The sequence below is a fragment of the Pyxicephalus adspersus genome, chromosome 4 (assembly GCF_032062135.1).
Source record: "Pyxicephalus adspersus chromosome 4, UCB_Pads_2.0, whole genome shotgun sequence".
NCBI lineage: Eukaryota > Metazoa > Chordata > Amphibia > Anura > Pyxicephalidae > Pyxicephalus > Pyxicephalus adspersus.
In genome coordinates this window covers 27,030,088-27,046,713 of record NC_092861.1, presented here as the reverse complement: position 1 = coordinate 27,046,713, position 16,626 = coordinate 27,030,088, and the positions used below count along the sequence as shown (strand labels likewise).

The 16,626-nt window shown below is 38.0% G+C and overlaps 1 long non-coding RNA gene across 1 annotated transcript in view; it reads right to left on the bottom strand.

Annotated features, from left to right (window-relative positions):
- LOC140328205 (uncharacterized) overlaps positions 1-16,626 on the bottom strand; it is a 76,449-nt gene that overhangs the window by 34,977 nt on the left and 24,846 nt on the right. The window contains exon 2 of the long non-coding RNA XR_011920251.1: positions 9,435-9,566. This is a non-coding gene — a long non-coding RNA (uncharacterized lncRNA). The remainder of the gene's footprint in view (positions 1-9,434; positions 9,567-16,626) is intronic.

Below are 16,626 nucleotides of genomic sequence, written 5' to 3'. Positions count from 1 at the left end.
GCTTTCATTCAAATGAATGGGAGCAGTTGGGAGTGTAGTTGAGCCTGCTGTAAAACGCTATTTCAGCCGTAAGTCTTAAATGGCTCCAAACCGTCAGATCCTATTCCTGCCAGGAGCAGGAAGATCTTTTAGTTTCTGGTTTTGGCAAAATACTATAAATAAAAATCAGTCATGAAAGACTGTCACTATTCTAAAACAGTTAAGCACAAAAGGTGTTCTAGGCTCAAATTATGCAAGCTCGTTTTAGCTTCGCCTCAAAGTATTGCAAAGACAACTAAACAAAGTATTCTTTTCAGCATATGGCCAGCAACTGTCATCCACAGATTTTCCCTACATGCAAAGATGTTGTAGATAAATACAAAGATTGTTTATATAATTAAAAACAGGCAGAACAGACATGCAGTTACAATATACATGCAGAAGGGTTTCTTTACAAACTAGATATATAAAAGTGAGTGTGTGTTTTGTGTGTGTGTGTGTGTGTGTGTGTGTGTGTGTGTGTGTAACGCATAGAGACATTTCAACAAAACTTGCCATACATATGACTGAATGACTGCACCAGTCATCTTTGTACAGCCCTGTGCTATATGTCACAGCTACATTTGGATATGTGCGCATGTCATCACCAGGAAGCGCATGGAGACATTTCAACCAAACTTGCTAGACATATGACTCATGTGAGAGCACCACTGATCTTTGTACAGCGCTGTGCTATATGTCAGAGGTATGTATGTATGTATGTATGTATGTATGTATGTATGTATGTATTGCTCAACACAGTGTGCCTTTTGCTTATATTTTTTACATACTTTTTTTTTGGACTATAATAAAAGATGCAATGCTGGGTACTTCCCTAGTTTATAAAATAATTCAACAATTACCATACTGAAAATTTAAAATACACATCTGTAAACAAAAGCTGGTAGGAAAAGAAATAGCATGTTGGAGAGAAATTTAGGAGCTGGGAAAAAAAAAAATACAAAATGATTGTACTTGCCCGGGTATTTCTAGGATCTTGACATCATCAAGCTCTGAAAAATCCATTAAAATTCTTAGTGCTTAAAGTGAACACATCAATATTCAGACATTAACTATTAATGGTCTGTAGTATATCCTCCAAAACAAATGCAGCAATTGGGAGCTGCATGAAACGTTACGGCTACCAGAACTTGTCAATGAACATTTCTTTCTCAAACTTTTTCCGGCCCTAAAACACAAATTCTTTTGGCCCCTGCGTGGGAAAACAAAAAAAAATTGTCTAGAGCAACAACTAGGCCGGCAACCATGACAACACGGTCGCCTGCGACAGCAGGTCAGAGGTCACCTCCCTGACATCATGGTTACAAGAGGAAAAACATATGTCACTATAAAGTATGCCCAACAACTTGCAGCTGAGTCAGGCAGCACATGGAGGGGATAATGCTGATGACATTAGCCAAAAATTTACAGCCCGACAAGCCTATAAACAAAACGTGCATCATCAAGGAACTCATTATAAGGAGCTGAGTAATGAAACCTTATATTTTAAGATGTACATGGGAAAAAGAAAAAAAATAAAGATGATCAGCAAACAGAACTCTTAATTTCAAAATATGTACTAGACGGGGGAAAGCTAAAATTAGGAATTGTTTTTTTTTCCATCCTTTACGTCACTTTTTTAAGACTTTAAGATAGATAAGTTATTCATTTCAGGCTCCTGTACAGACAATCATGCACAGGCTTTTATCCAGCTGCCTTGCAAAAGTTTATCTGATCTCATCAGTGCAAGGTACGGTACAAAGCCATAAATGGAATACTTTTCTCAGTTTGGACATAGGTGGTCTAAAGGCAACCAAAAGCACACCAACCTAAGTAAAATCGCACAGCAGCTAGGAGACATTCATATCTTTTAGCTATAGAATATAAATCTATAGATCTGCAAAAAAAAAAAAAAAAATTGCCAATACCTTAATGTGTTAACTTTAACATTTATTAGAACACACACACACTTCCCAGACTTTTGGGCAGACTTTGGTTTTAGCTTTTTTCTGAGTCTCTGACCCATAACCAGCATCCAGGGTCAGCATCTAAGGTCAGAGTGCCAGACTACATTTCTGTACTTCCCTAACTTCTGTAAATCAGAAAGAGGGACAGATTGTATCTAAACATTTGTAGGCAAATTACATACCGCCTGCCAAACCATATAATCGTGAATTTGCAAAAAACAATCGGTTTAACCAACAAGTGATTCATTTTGTGTTCCACAACTACTTTTCCTTTAATTTTGTCTTTTCAAAATACAATGTAAAATAAGATCAAAAGTTTCATACAAAACTGCAGTTTTTAAGAGTTATATAATACACTTTTTTTTGGAATACAACACTTACCAGAGGGTCAGATCCCAGTTTTTACTTTTGCTGCACTTTGATTCCATCCATGGAGCACTACATCCACAAAGGACTCAGCAGTTATATAAGGGTTACTGGATTATGCTACATTGCAGAAGACATGTGAACTCTATTCCAAAAGTTGAGCCCAAACAGACTGATTCAAGCTGCCATGGTGAAATGGAGGGGAGGTGGGAAGAATTTTTCACTTGCTGCTGTGGTCTATTATACATCTATAATCTCCAGCAATACAAGTGTCAGACACATTAGGGCGACAGAAAATTGGTCACACTATCCCTTAATCTGCAACAAACTACAATGTCAAATAGTGCAGTGAATAACTCTATGACATTTCTGCTTGCTATTGTCATCTATATTTAAAATGCAGCTTGTCATGTGAGCATAGCTTGAATAGCATGATAAGCATAGACCAACTAAGCAGACACATATTGCCTCATTCAACCCTGAATATGCAGAATGAACACACACCAAATCCTCTCATGTGAATCTTTAGTCTACCGTGTTTCCCCGAAAATAAGACACTGTCTTATATTTTTTTGGGCTTCCAAAAAAACACATATTCATGTAGAACAATGTACATTTGAGAGTTTTATATGGTGACCCAATTGTAAATTAAACTCTTCATTGATTCATTGCTACCGGTATTGGTTACTGAATTCAGCATTTCTCTTCTTGCACTGTTACTGTATTAAATCAGCCAGCTTGTCCTTACAAACCTAAAATCAGCACAAAATGTGGCTGGGGCAATGATTGCTCACATTTTTATTTATTTTTTTTTCTTTTTATACCGTAATTGTGCTGGTTAAAATAAAAAAAAAACCTTACCTTATCAGAAGACGCGAGCCGAGTTCCTGGCTTCTGACAGGCGAAGTGCATGTAATATCACTCCGCCTGTGACAGGAGCCGGAACTACAAGGCAAGCATCGGCTTGTGCGGCTCCGGAGTGTGTACGCCCGCTGTCTCCCGCTGTGTATTTTTTTTTTTCTCTTTTTCTACTAGGTCTTATTTTCGGGGTAGGTCTTATATTAGGGCAGGTTGGGGGAAAAGTGCTAGGTCTTATTTTCGGGGAAACACGGTAAGCAACGTTCCTGGGATCCTAATGTTGGAAGACATTTTTTTTAAGCCTTCACTTTTTTTTAAATGGCTATTTTCAAGCCAATGTGAATAGTGGCTCAGGTCAGACATGCGGGGCTAAAATAGAGCACTCAATAAACCCTGTGAAAGAAAAAACAAGGTCAAATTTAAGATACATTGAATGATTACTGCTTGTGGAGATTTACCTTTGATTTACATACGGCACACCTAAGGAGAAGATGGAAGGGCAACACACCCTAGCACTGTATACTTTAAGCATGGATACATTATTTTCAGCTTTAGCTGGGTGACAAACATATTAGGTTGCTTAGAGTCGCTGCAACATGCTCAGCAGTAAAATCTCTGCCAGGGTTAAAGGGAATTCAATAGTAAAATATGAACAATGGCCATGCAATAATCTTTTCAGAAGCACAGCTATATGCAAAGCTTTTGGTGTTCTTTGTTTAATCTTGTTTTGATGATTTTCTCAGTTAAACAAAAGCAAGCGTAATCTTTGCAAGGAAGATAGTTTAAATCTAACATGTACTTGAGACATACCATATTAACTGGGCCTAAATTTTCCTTTAGAATGACTTTAGGGAAAAATAAAAGCTGAAGAATTATGCATAACATGTATGAACATTTGGAGTTCACATCAGACTCTAAGCAACACCCCGCCCGTGGAAACCAAATGTTTTTCTGTATTCCCTTTGGAATGTTTCTAATTCTCCAATTGTATTCTTGCATAGAATTAAAGTTTGACCTTTACCAACATACTGTCAGTAATATATCAGTTTAAGGCCAGGTTGGTCAATTAAAAAAAACTTTCAGGTGATTTTAATGTCTTTTTCAGAATCAATGAACTCCTAGGAGAGCCAGCAGTAAATCAGTAAAAAGAGAATCTCTGACCAGTTTTTTAAACAAAGGATGGGCCAGACCTTTCATGCTCAACACTAAGCAAGTCAGATAACTTCATCTTCCTCAAGAATGAAGATTTGTGGTTCTCTCGTTGGAAATTACCAGCACTGAAGACAGTTCACCAGGTAGGATGACAGTGGAGGGTATGACCTAGGGCATGACAGCCTTCTGCCCAACAATAATGGGGCACTACCAAGTAAGGCTGGGGTATAGAAATAGGACAAGCCAGATGATGTAAAAAGGAAAGGTTTCACAAAATGCATATGCATAAATTTTGCAGGCCCTCATTCAACACCCAAAACCCCCACTTCCTGAGAATCACCATAGTCCAAATCATATACTAGATTACTAAGAGAGATATGTAATTAAGATATAATAAATAATAACTAATGCCATAAAGGAAATTGTGATATAATAAGTCAAGATCTTTAGAAAACAATCAGACTGAATCTCCTTACTGCTGTGACTACAGCAAACTACAACCTAACTGGTTACTAATTTTTGCAGATCAAAACCGTTCAAAACATTTATCTACCCCTAAAAACACAAGCATGTCAAAAGATTATTTACACAGATAATTTCCTTGTTTACAGACCTGTTATTTGTAAGCAGATATTTTGGCACCGTTCTGTGCCTCCACCCTGTAGGTCTTCTGATGATGTGCCAAAGTTCTCCAAAACAGAAAATTACTAATATGCTAATATTTTATGCTATGAAGTTGCACATAAATTAGTAGAACATGAATAGTATTTCTTTTAGGGTATAAAGGATGCCATTTCTAGCAAAAAAATAAAGAAGGCTCTCTTGAAAAGCAAAACTATTCACAAAGTAGGACCATGGACAAGGAAGGAAGGAATATTAAGGATGTGGGCAAGTAAAGCCCCACCATTACAAGCTATTAAACTCAAAACCTACCATTTCTTGATGCGCTGGGTATCACCCTGATCCAATCTATACTTTCCAGTTCTATATATTGAGGCAAATGCTTCCAAATTGTTTATGTTTCTTTAGATTTGAGTGCTGAAAGGCCTTTAGGAACATGTCCAAAGCTGCCATTATAGATTGTATATGTATAGGGCCAATATGTGCACAGGGTTATACACTTACAGGTCTGGCATGTGAAACATTGACCCAGAGAGAGTTACCTAAAGACAAATATTCTGAGGAAATTGTCCATTTTGCTAATAGCATGCATTTCCATTGTGCTTACATACTAATGGGAGCTCCTGGTCTCATTTTGTTGAGGTTTAGTATGAGGGAACACTGACTGAAGGTCTGTATATTAGTTCAGTAAAGATTGGCTGAATTCCCCTTACTTGTATGAAGAGCTAAAATGAAATCCATAGGTATTTAACACATAATCACATATTACATTATTCTCATTGTGACTGGATAGCAAAAATAAAACATAGCTGGATATTGACTTGATATGGCCTGAATTTATTTCTAGGACAAAAATCAGCCAGTAAATGAGGCTTAGCTGTTAATCACTGTAGGGCAAAACACATCTAGGTATTTAAAGCCAATGAAGCTTGAATAAAAGCTTACAGTGGTTTCATCTTTGGTTTCAATTTGTTATTTTCGTTTCTTGAGGACTTGGAGTACCTCCGAGGAAGCACTCTGACCTTTGCAGCGCTAGGTCTCAGGTTCAAATCTCAGCCAGGACACTATCTGCATTGAGTTTGCAGGCTCTCCCAGTGTTTGCATGGGTTTCCTCCGGGTACTCTGGTTTCCTCCCACATTGCAAAAACATGCAGTTAAGTTACTTGGCTTCCCCCTAACTGACCTTAGACTGCATTAAAGACATATGTTTATGGTAGGGACATTAGATTGCGAGTTCCTTTGAGGGACAGTTAGTGACACGACTATGGACTTTGTGAAGCATTGTGCAATATGTCGGTACTATATACATACTGTAATAATAATAATATTGCAGAAGGAAAATCAGCTGTTTCCCCAGCAATAGAATTCATCTTTTTTGGGAAATGAATTATTATGTTTTCTACTTTTTATTTATTTAGTCTAAATATATGAGACTTCTAGACCGTTTACCTCTGCAGAATTCAGCAAACCCCTTACTTCTATGCACACATTAGAAATCACATATACACACACACACACACACACACACACACACACACGCTTTTACCAGATCTCAAGTAGTAGAGCAGGAAACTGAACATTTTATCTTGCTGAATGTTTTTCTTTACGTTTCTAGGCATTAAACTGTTTTGATTGTTATTTTCCCCCTCAGTAACTAAGCAGGATTTAATTCACATGGGTAGCAACAGCAAGCTGAAAAGGAAGATGTTTCTTGACAAGCTGAGGCCAAGTGGGGCAAGATGAGGGCTGAAGCTGGAACAATTCCAACTCATGGAAAGAGATCATGTTTCCACCATTCTTCAGAAACCTTTTAGTGCAACACCTCAATCTTTGCCGAGATGGCATCAACAGTGAAACTGGGCTTCAGATTGAGCACTTTAGAACGTTCTTCCTGACTCCCTGATTGTAATTTTATGCAAATCTGTGTGTGATAGAGCAGTTCAGCTAATTTCCGGTTCCTACCTGTTCTTTGCTTTGAGAACACAAATATTATAACCCTCACTCTAATCTATAGGTCTTTTCTACCTAAATAATTATAGAGGCGATTTCCATAAACTATTGGTACATTCACTACACATTAACAGCACTGCATGTCACTGTGATTGCTTAGGCAAACCTAATATGATGTACAAATATTCAAATCCACTACAAGGAAGAAGAAATAAAGGTCCAAAATTGTTTACTTATTTCTGAAGAGGAAATTTATGCAACCCTCCAGTTGGCAGTAATATGACACACACGATAACTAAGATTTCATGGGTTTCATAATACATACATAAACCTAACGACCATTTAAAAGAATAAAAAAATAAATAAACGTATTTTTACAGTGTAATAAAGTTAAACTGTTGCGCGCACCCCCCCCCCCCCCTTTTGGGAAAAACGTGGGAAAAACATCAACAAAGCTAACGTGAAGAGGCTTTCAAAACTATTGCCATTAGTGTTTACTTAGAAAATCAACAACAAAGTAAATAAACAGAAAAAACAAAAACAAACCACTTCTACAAAAAAAAAAAAAAAAATGCCACTAAGTGTAATAGATTATCCAGATCCAAAATAACTGTTGTGACAAAAGGCTGTTTGCCACAAGAATAGAAAATGGTACAAGGATAAGTGTGTGTAGGCAACAGTGAAGAATAGAAGTTATTATTATTATTATTTATTATACAGTATTTATATAGCGCCATCATATTACGCAGCGCTGTACAGAGTCCATAGTTGTGTCACTAACTGTCCCTCAAAGGAGCTCACAATCTAATGTCCCTACTATAGTCATATGTCATTAATGTAGTCTAGGTCAATTTAGGAGGAAGCCAATGAACCTAACTGCATGTTTTTGGGATGTGGGAGGAAACCGGAGTACCCGGAGGAAACCCACGCAGACACGGGGAGAACCTGCAAACTCCATGCAGATAGTGTCCTGGCTGGGATTCGAACCTAGGACCTAGCGCTGCAAAGGCCAGAGTGCTAACCCCTGAGCCACCGTGCTGCCCACGTTCCATGAAAGCACATTTTAGAACATGGAGTTTGGAATTTGGTCAGAATTTAAGATTTCCCTAATGCAAAATAGTACATACAGATACTTATCCACACCACCAGGAATTGACAAAATCTAATTTCGGGAAGACCGTGACGTTCTATTAAATCTGACTATAAATAATCCATTGAACCCAGAGTCAAATACTGCATAGTATCTCCACAGACCAAACCACATGGCGACTTTTCTCTCCTCATTCTCCTGGCTCTTTCCCCTGCTTCTGACACTCTTCATCCTTTTCAACCCTAGTTTCTGCATTCTTTTGGTATCTCTGACTTTTTCATGGTTTATTTCTTATTAATTCAACCTCTCTTTCCCATTTTTCTCCCAGTCAGTGTTTATGCTCAATCCTTAAACCTGTACTCTCTTCTTTGTACCTCCTACATTCAGGAAACTTTTATTATCCTTGGGCTTACAGTACCATTTTAATGCACATAGCAGCTGTGGGCTATTTTATGGTGGATGACCTCTTGTATCATTGCTTGCATTTGTCAAGTATGAAACCTTGTCATCTTCAGACCCCACTGAGGAGAACTGCCTAAAATGTTGGAGCTTTAGGAAAAAAAAAAAAAAGACAATGTTGAATAATAGTCTGGATGCTAAACACATTTTAAGAACACACACGTTTCCTGGTTCACTCCAAAAACAAACATATGCCCCTATGTGCCCTTTAAGGAGCTACAAGCCGATTATTATTTAATCAAACATGTAATCCCTTGAACTAATGCAAGATGGTAGGCAAAAATACACAACACCTGAAGGGGCCTGCACATAGCATAAAATGTTACTAAGCTCAGGAGTTCCAATATTGCAAATATAGGAATTCTTTATCCCATTAGTTCCAAGCAATAATAATGAGAGGCCTCAGTAACTAGACATCTGCTCATGATCTGCATAATAACCCACCCAGTGTTTCAGGACTACTAGATCTCACGAGAAGACATCTTGATGGTAAGTGAGACAATTCTAGGTGTTCACATATATATATATATATATATATATATATATATATATATATATATGGTCAATATATATATTTTTAATATTGCTGGTCCAGGCATTCAAAATGTCTTTATATTACCTTACCAGCAGGCATGACTACCATTCTATTACACAGCAGGTAAAACAGCAAGAGATAATGATTAAAAACTAAAGCTGTATTGAAAAAAAGAGTTGACGCCTGTGCTGTGTAAATTAGCCTCAGATACAACAGTGATAATGTTACTGGTTTTAAATGACCCAATCTGAAAGCAGATTGCTAATTTTCTTTATATTTTACCATGCGCATAATAGGCTCCCAAACTGTACTTTTTTATCATTTCAGCAAATTTTCTGCGTCTTTAGCAAATGCAACTTCTTCAGTGACGTAATTACAAGGAAACTGAGGCACAATTAATTCACTGGAGCCTACTAACCTGAACATTGTAGCAGTGCAAGCAGACAAACCAAGCTTTGTCCTTTGAACAGTTCATCCATTTTTTTCGAAAGTGCTCTGAAGTCCTGAGGAAGTATACAGTGTTTCAGGAAAAAAAAAAAATTCAAGACACCTAAGAAAAAAAACAAAAGCAAAAAAAATATTAATAACTTGTAATTTTATGCACTCTCTAATTTTAGGCAATAGTTTGTAGGGAAACAATGGTACATCACAGAAATTAATCTACTTTAAAAAAGAAAAAGGATTTTCTTATTTTCTAGGTATCAATACCTATAAAAACAAAAAGTGGACTCTCCATTCTGTTAAGCATATGAAAAGATGTCTTCTCTTTCCAAAGTTTCTTGGGTGGTTCAGAAACTCTTTACAGATCTGTTAAATTCATTAAAAGAATATGAAGTGCGATAAACGGGATGACCAGTTCACACTAACGGCTGTCTAGAAAACTTACTTTACAGCCAAAATATTCATTATGGATGAAATTAAAGTCAATAAAAGTAAAACTAAATTGGCAAGTAAGCAAGCATTTCCAATAATAAAGCAATTAATCAAATAACAAGTAATCAAAATTGTCATCATACCATGTGTCATTATGGGTGCTAACTCAGGAATGAAGAAAGGACAAATCAGTTATGCCAGCACTAATATTGTAGAAGGGAGAGAATAGTACGACAGGACACTTTAAAAAGGACACAAAACCTTACAACTTCCAACTTTGGAACGTAGGAATCATGTAGAAATTTCATAGCATAGGAATCATGCTATGAAAAAAAAAAATGGGCACAGATAAATTGAGCATAATATGGGGTATGGTTTTCTGTACCATGAGTGATCTATCTTAAAAATATGTAAAAAAAAAAAAAAAAACAGAATACTCTAAAAGACACTTTTAGGGGCAAAAACACCAGGTAGTTTAAAACTTGTAGCAAAACTGGCCAGTGGGATAGGCAGGTCAATAAAGTTTTAGTCAGGTCTCAGTCCGTTTTACCCTTTATTTCAGTCAGCCAAGCTGTATATAGTTGTTTCATTCTCTCTTTTACTACTTTTAGACAATAGGTCATTTGTGTAGTTTATAGTAAAAGTACCCTACGTAGGGCCATTTTAGACCTGAAGCTGACCTTGGCGTTTGGCCGCAGGCTCTACAAACTAACCAATTTCTTAGCAGTGGGATTTGTCACTCCTAGGCGGATAGCAGCAGTTCGCAATGTATCTTGGGAGCAGCAAACTACAAGGTTTTCCACCATCATTGAGCCTGGTTTATTAAAGCTTCCCAAGGCTGAAGAAGGATATACTTTTATTAGTGAAGCTGGGTGATCCAGAAAACCTGGAATGGATTTCCTAAGTAGTTTGGTCTTTGTTAACAAATGTCTTATTCCTGAACCAGATCCATTCCAGGTTTGCTGGATAACCCAGGTTCACCGATGAAAGTGTATCCTCTTCTGCCTTGGAGAGTGTTAATAAATCAGGCCCATTGTGAGAAGGGTCTTACTGCTGTGATTTACCAGTCTCTATTCTCTACCAGTTTAAGGAAACAGAAAACCATATGGAAGGAAGGTGTTATCCAAGGTGCAAGGTGGAAATGGTATTCATTTTTTTTAAGAGATCTTAGCATAGATATTAGAAGAGGAGGAAAATGTGCAGCAGGGCGTAGAAACTCTATATGTTTTAGGTACCGAATGTTGAACAGCAAAGTAATGAAGTAATTGAAGCATTTAACATGTGCTGACCTGTACACACATGGGTGGTAATATGCCCACATTTGAAAAACAGAATAGCTATGGCCCACAAAGTTCATGTGGAAATAAAATGTTTTTTCTTTTATCAGTGCCAGAGTTTCTGCCCCCAGTGCAGCAGATCCAAAACTCAGGGCCAACTGGCAGAGGATTAAAGAGATGAAGATAAGTGTAAAATTCACAAATGCCTGTCCTCGGTTCAGCAATGAGCCGATTCTGACACAGAACAGACTTTATGATTTGTAATTCTGTAAATGAACAGAAAATGTATTCATGACAAACACTTGAGATGTTTCAGCAAGGTCTGACCTTAATCCATCATCACCAAACAGAGCTAAAGTAACACCAAGCTATGCTGATAGGAAAGGGTGACAAGAATAAGTGTTCCATAATATGTGAGATATGCACCTGTGGGAGGTGGAAAGCAATCACAGTTCATTAATACAGTGTTTCTACAAAATATTTTATCTTCCCCTTTCTAATCATATTGTACTGTAGATGCTAGATCCTTAAAATATGCTAGAACAGCAAGAAAAACTATTTCATGAATCACCTGTGACTAATACATCCATTTACCATTACTTCTGTCTATGCTGCTACTCCTTGAATTCCCATGTAAATCTGGAAGATATCTTTTAAATCTACTCCGGGAATTTTTCTCTAAAGGAGACACATCCACTGTATTCCCTACTGAACAGGACTTCTAGTGGAACTAAACCCACCTCTCCCTATGCTGTCGCAGGGCACCACTGTCATTGCCATCCTGAAAACAATCTTCGCCATCTTGACGCAACTTCCACGCAGGAGTTATCTCATTCCAAGCATGTGCAAATGAAGCCAGGATTGCCTGGTATCCCTGCCCAACTTGACAGCTCAACTACCAGCAAATATGAACAGTTATGGCAGGAAGGACATCACCTGTCTCCTTCCAAAATGAAAACCTGCTGATTGCCATTTGTCCAAAATGCGACGTTTGTGAAACCGTGTATATATACAAATGCCAATTTGTATATGTATATATTTCTCTATCACTGCCATGATGACATTATTTAAAAGAATATTTAAAATTCACATTCATAACTTCATTTCCCAAGAAAATAATGTCAATGAGCGTATTATATGAAAAGACCTTCAGTAATATTGCTGGAAAATCTTCAACTTTTAGATTATTTATGTTATGGGAACGTGGAATTTCATGAATGGGTCAAGAAAACTTTTCGACTAAAGTACCCTACTTTATACAGAACAAAGGAGGAATGTAGTGGTTTTGCAGAGCTCAGCCCCTTTAACCCATGCAGAAGAATCAGAAAAACAACATTGGTATCTCTTGGGGAAATCCTTTGACTCATTGCCCAATACAGCTCCATGCCAAGAATAAAAACTTTTTTTTCAGAGTTCCTCTTTATAAAACAAGAACTTCACTCTATAAATGGTTCTGCAGAATACTTCAGACCACAAATACTATCTCATCTGTAACACGGCAAAGGACAGAGTTGAGAGGTCAAGCTGATGTCCTGATAAATGCTTTGGAGTCATGTCTGACTCTTGTGTCTTCTAACACAGAGCTGTTACCAGAGTGCAGAAAGACACAAAGCTCTTTCCAGTAGAAGGGAGTACACTTTTCCATGATGCATATGGAGTTTTGGTACAAAAGCAGTCTATCAGCAACAATTGTCTCACAGTTAACTGTTTTCCAAAGTAAACAGAGTGAAGTTATGAACACTGAGACAAGGAAGTTTGCATGTTGACTCTGATGATGTCATTCCTGGTCAAGCAGACTCTAAGCAGCACACAGCACTATTGCAAAAGTGATGTCATGGTTTTCATTTACTTTCAATTGCTCCCAGATGACAGTCAGATCCTATACGCTCAAATTTATCTATGTCTGATCCCATGGACGCATCATTCCAGAGCAGAAACAGAGGCTTGTTCATTGGAGTCAATAAGGTCTACAAGTCTCAAAAAAAAAATTCTCAATGAATACCTTAGGCCCTGAAGGATACAAATTGAAAGCAGCAAGGTCATTAGTACATGATATTGCATTGTACATTCATTGTATGACATATTCCATACATTGTGTAAATCAATGACCCATAACCCTACTTCCGCAGCAGTATTCAATGCTGCAGTAATGGAAACTGTAAAAAGATGAAAGGAAAATTCCAAAGTCCCCAGTCAACTCAAAGCCTAGCCAATAGCAAGCTAGAGGGATTACTTGAGCAAGACTTCCATAACCCGGGGTAAAATATCTATTCACTGCAGTTATAACCTATTTCTATCAAAAAGAATGTATAATAGCTTGATATAGACCTTCTATTTGTTACTACAATGGTAAGCTATTTTTTCCCTGTGTGGCTATCCTAGTGCGACGGCACATTACATTTGCACTGGCGAAACACTGTTCAAGTGGCATTTCATACACAGTACATGCAGCCAAGTACAGTTTGCAGAGTCATATTTAGAAACCTTAATGACCAGTAAGATATGAAAAGAAGTCAGCAAAGTCCAAGGTAAGCTTCAAAACACAGTACACCAGGTGAGAGCAAGACGGAGAAGGCAAGCACCATTCCTGGAAGTTACACAAGGCAGGCATAGGGCACCTAGTATAGCCTGGCTGGTTTTACGGCTCTCTAACCTCCCACCCAATCTCTCTCTCATTCCATGCCTGGTATCTGCTGCAACAAAGAGGGCAATGTGTGAACAGTTCTCTGGTTCCCCCCTCATTCATTCAGAGAACAAAGGGGACCTGTGTTAAAAAGTAACATTTCCTCTGATAAGTCCGCCCTCACATTATAACATGCTGCTTTGGCAGACTGTGGGTATCTCAAACCCCGCTATGAATGCCTTATAAGCTTTTATCCACGAGGGAGGAACAACCAACAAGAGATTACAGGACTCGTACGTTTACAATCTAGAGGCAACATCAAAGACTTAATTAATCCCATGGAGAACAGCAGATCTTTATGTCATATGGAAAAACTTTCAGGCAGTAATAACATATAAATTGTTCTATAAAAGACATTCTGTGTTAATAAAAGACTAATGTTTGTAGGAGGCTGGGGGTACCTGTGCCTTCTGTGGTCTTATCGTTACATCTACCTGCTTCTGCCGCTTGGATAGCATCATTACCTGCAACTGCAATATGTATTTGTCTCTGCCCGTAACCTTTTTAATCCTACCCAGATTTCTGCCACCAACTTACTTTGGGGATGTGGCCTAGATACAAATGTGTTATATCACACTATAGTTTTAGGTGGTAACAGTACCTGTAGCTCTTGTGATAAGCTAATATATCCCATGACACCCACCAAGAAGTAAGAATCCAGCCTACTCCTTTTACATGATGCAATTCACAGAGTTTCTTTATGATAGTGACAGTCACAAGCTACTGGTATTACCTACAATGTCTTCAAAGTTGTCCAGTGTTCAACCCAGAATGTTTTTTAACCTGGGTGGGAATAAATTGTAGATAGGTGGAAGTCTTTTTATTATGAGCCATCTCTTCAGCAATTACCCAAAAACAGCCTGGTGGTTACTGAAAAATGCACCCAGCTAAAAAGGGTTGGGGAGAACACGGTTGTCAAATCATGCAGTTAGGTCCATAAATATTTGGACAGAGACAACTTTTTTCTAATTTTGGTTTTGTACATTACCACAATATTTTTTTAAATGAAACAACTCAGATGCAGTTGAACTGCAGACATTCAGCTTTAATTCAGTGAGTTGAACAAAAAGATTGCATAAAAATGTGAGGAAATAAAGCCTTTTTAAAAAAAAAAAAAAAACTTCATCTCGGGGGCTCAAAAGTAATTGAACAAATTAAAAAAAGTTAAAAATAAAATGTTCATTTCTAATACTTGATCGCAAACCCTTTGCTGGCAATGACAGCCTGTAGTCTTGAACTCATGGACATCACCAGATGCTGGGTTTCCTCCTTTTTAATCCTCTGCCAGGTCTTTACTACAGCGACTTTCAGTTGCTGTTTTGTTTGTTGGCCTTTCTGTCCGAAGTTTAGTCTTCAACAAGTGAAATGCATGCTCAATTGGGTTCAGATCAGGGGACTGACTTGGCCATTGAAGAATATTCAACTTCTTTGCTTTAATAAACCCCTGGGTTGCTTTGGCTGTATGTTTTGGGTCATTGTCCATCTGTATTATGAAACGCCTACCAATCAATGTGACTGCATTTAGCTGGATTTGAGCAGACAGTATGTCCCTGAACACCTCAGAATTCATTCGGCTGCTTCTGTCCTGTGTCACATCATGGATGAACACTAATGTCCCAGTGCCATTGGCAGCCATGAACGCCCAAGCCATCACACTGCCTCCGCCATGTTTTACAGATGATGTGGTATGCTGTGGATCATGAGCCGTTCCACGACTTCTCCATACTTTTTTCTTGCCTCCATTCTGGTAAAGGTTGATCTTGGTTTCATCTGTCCAAAGAAAGTTTTTCCAGAACTGTGCTGGCTTTTTTGGATGTTTTTGAGCAAAATCCAATCTAGCCTTTCCATTCTTGAGGCTTATGAGTGGCTTGCACCTTGCAGTGCACCCTCTGTATTTACTTTCATGCAGTCTTCTCTTTATGGTAGACTTGGATATCGATACGCCTACTTTCTGGAGAGTGTTGTCACTTGGTTGGCTGTTGTGAAGGGGTTTCTCTTCACCATGGAAATGAGTCTCCAATCACCCACCACTGTTGTCTTCCGTGGACGTCCAGGTCTTTCGGCATTGCTGAGTTCACCAGTGCTTTGTTTCTTTCTCATGATGTACCAAACTGTAGATTTTGCCACTCCTAATATTGTAGCAATTTCTGGGATGGGTTTTTTCGGTTTTTGCAGCTTAAGGATGGCTTGTTTCACCTGGATGGAGAGCTCCTTTGACTGCATGTTGTCTGTTCACAGCAAAATCTTCCAAATACAAGCAGTTTTAACTGCTTAAATGTACACATTTTTTTTTTTTTACAGAAGGAGGGACTTTGATTACAAACCTTGCTTTTCACTGAAAAATATGCTTTACACAAGACAGATCAGTGGGAACTGTGCAGAGATGTAAGGCTGCCAATACAAAAGGTGGGCACTTTCGGATCATAGGAGAATATGAAACTCATGTGGACAGGTAAGAGGTAGGCCCTTTATACACATTTTAGGTGTGTAATAAGCTAGCACAAAACACACGCACAAACACACTTTAAAGTAAACTCAATTTCCCTTATTAAAATTATCTGAAAAACCAGAAATCCTATAAACACATGAAAAGCAGGCAAACCGTAATATCAGTGACTATTATAAAAAACTTAGTCTTCGCAATCTGCATTGTGTGTACTCAGAGGTAATTAGTTATGTGAATTGACAGCAGAAGGATTGTCTACAATAAAAATTTATTGCACTCAGGAGCTGGCTCTTAAGTGGCATGTGACTCATGCTCAGAAGAAGTCAATGAA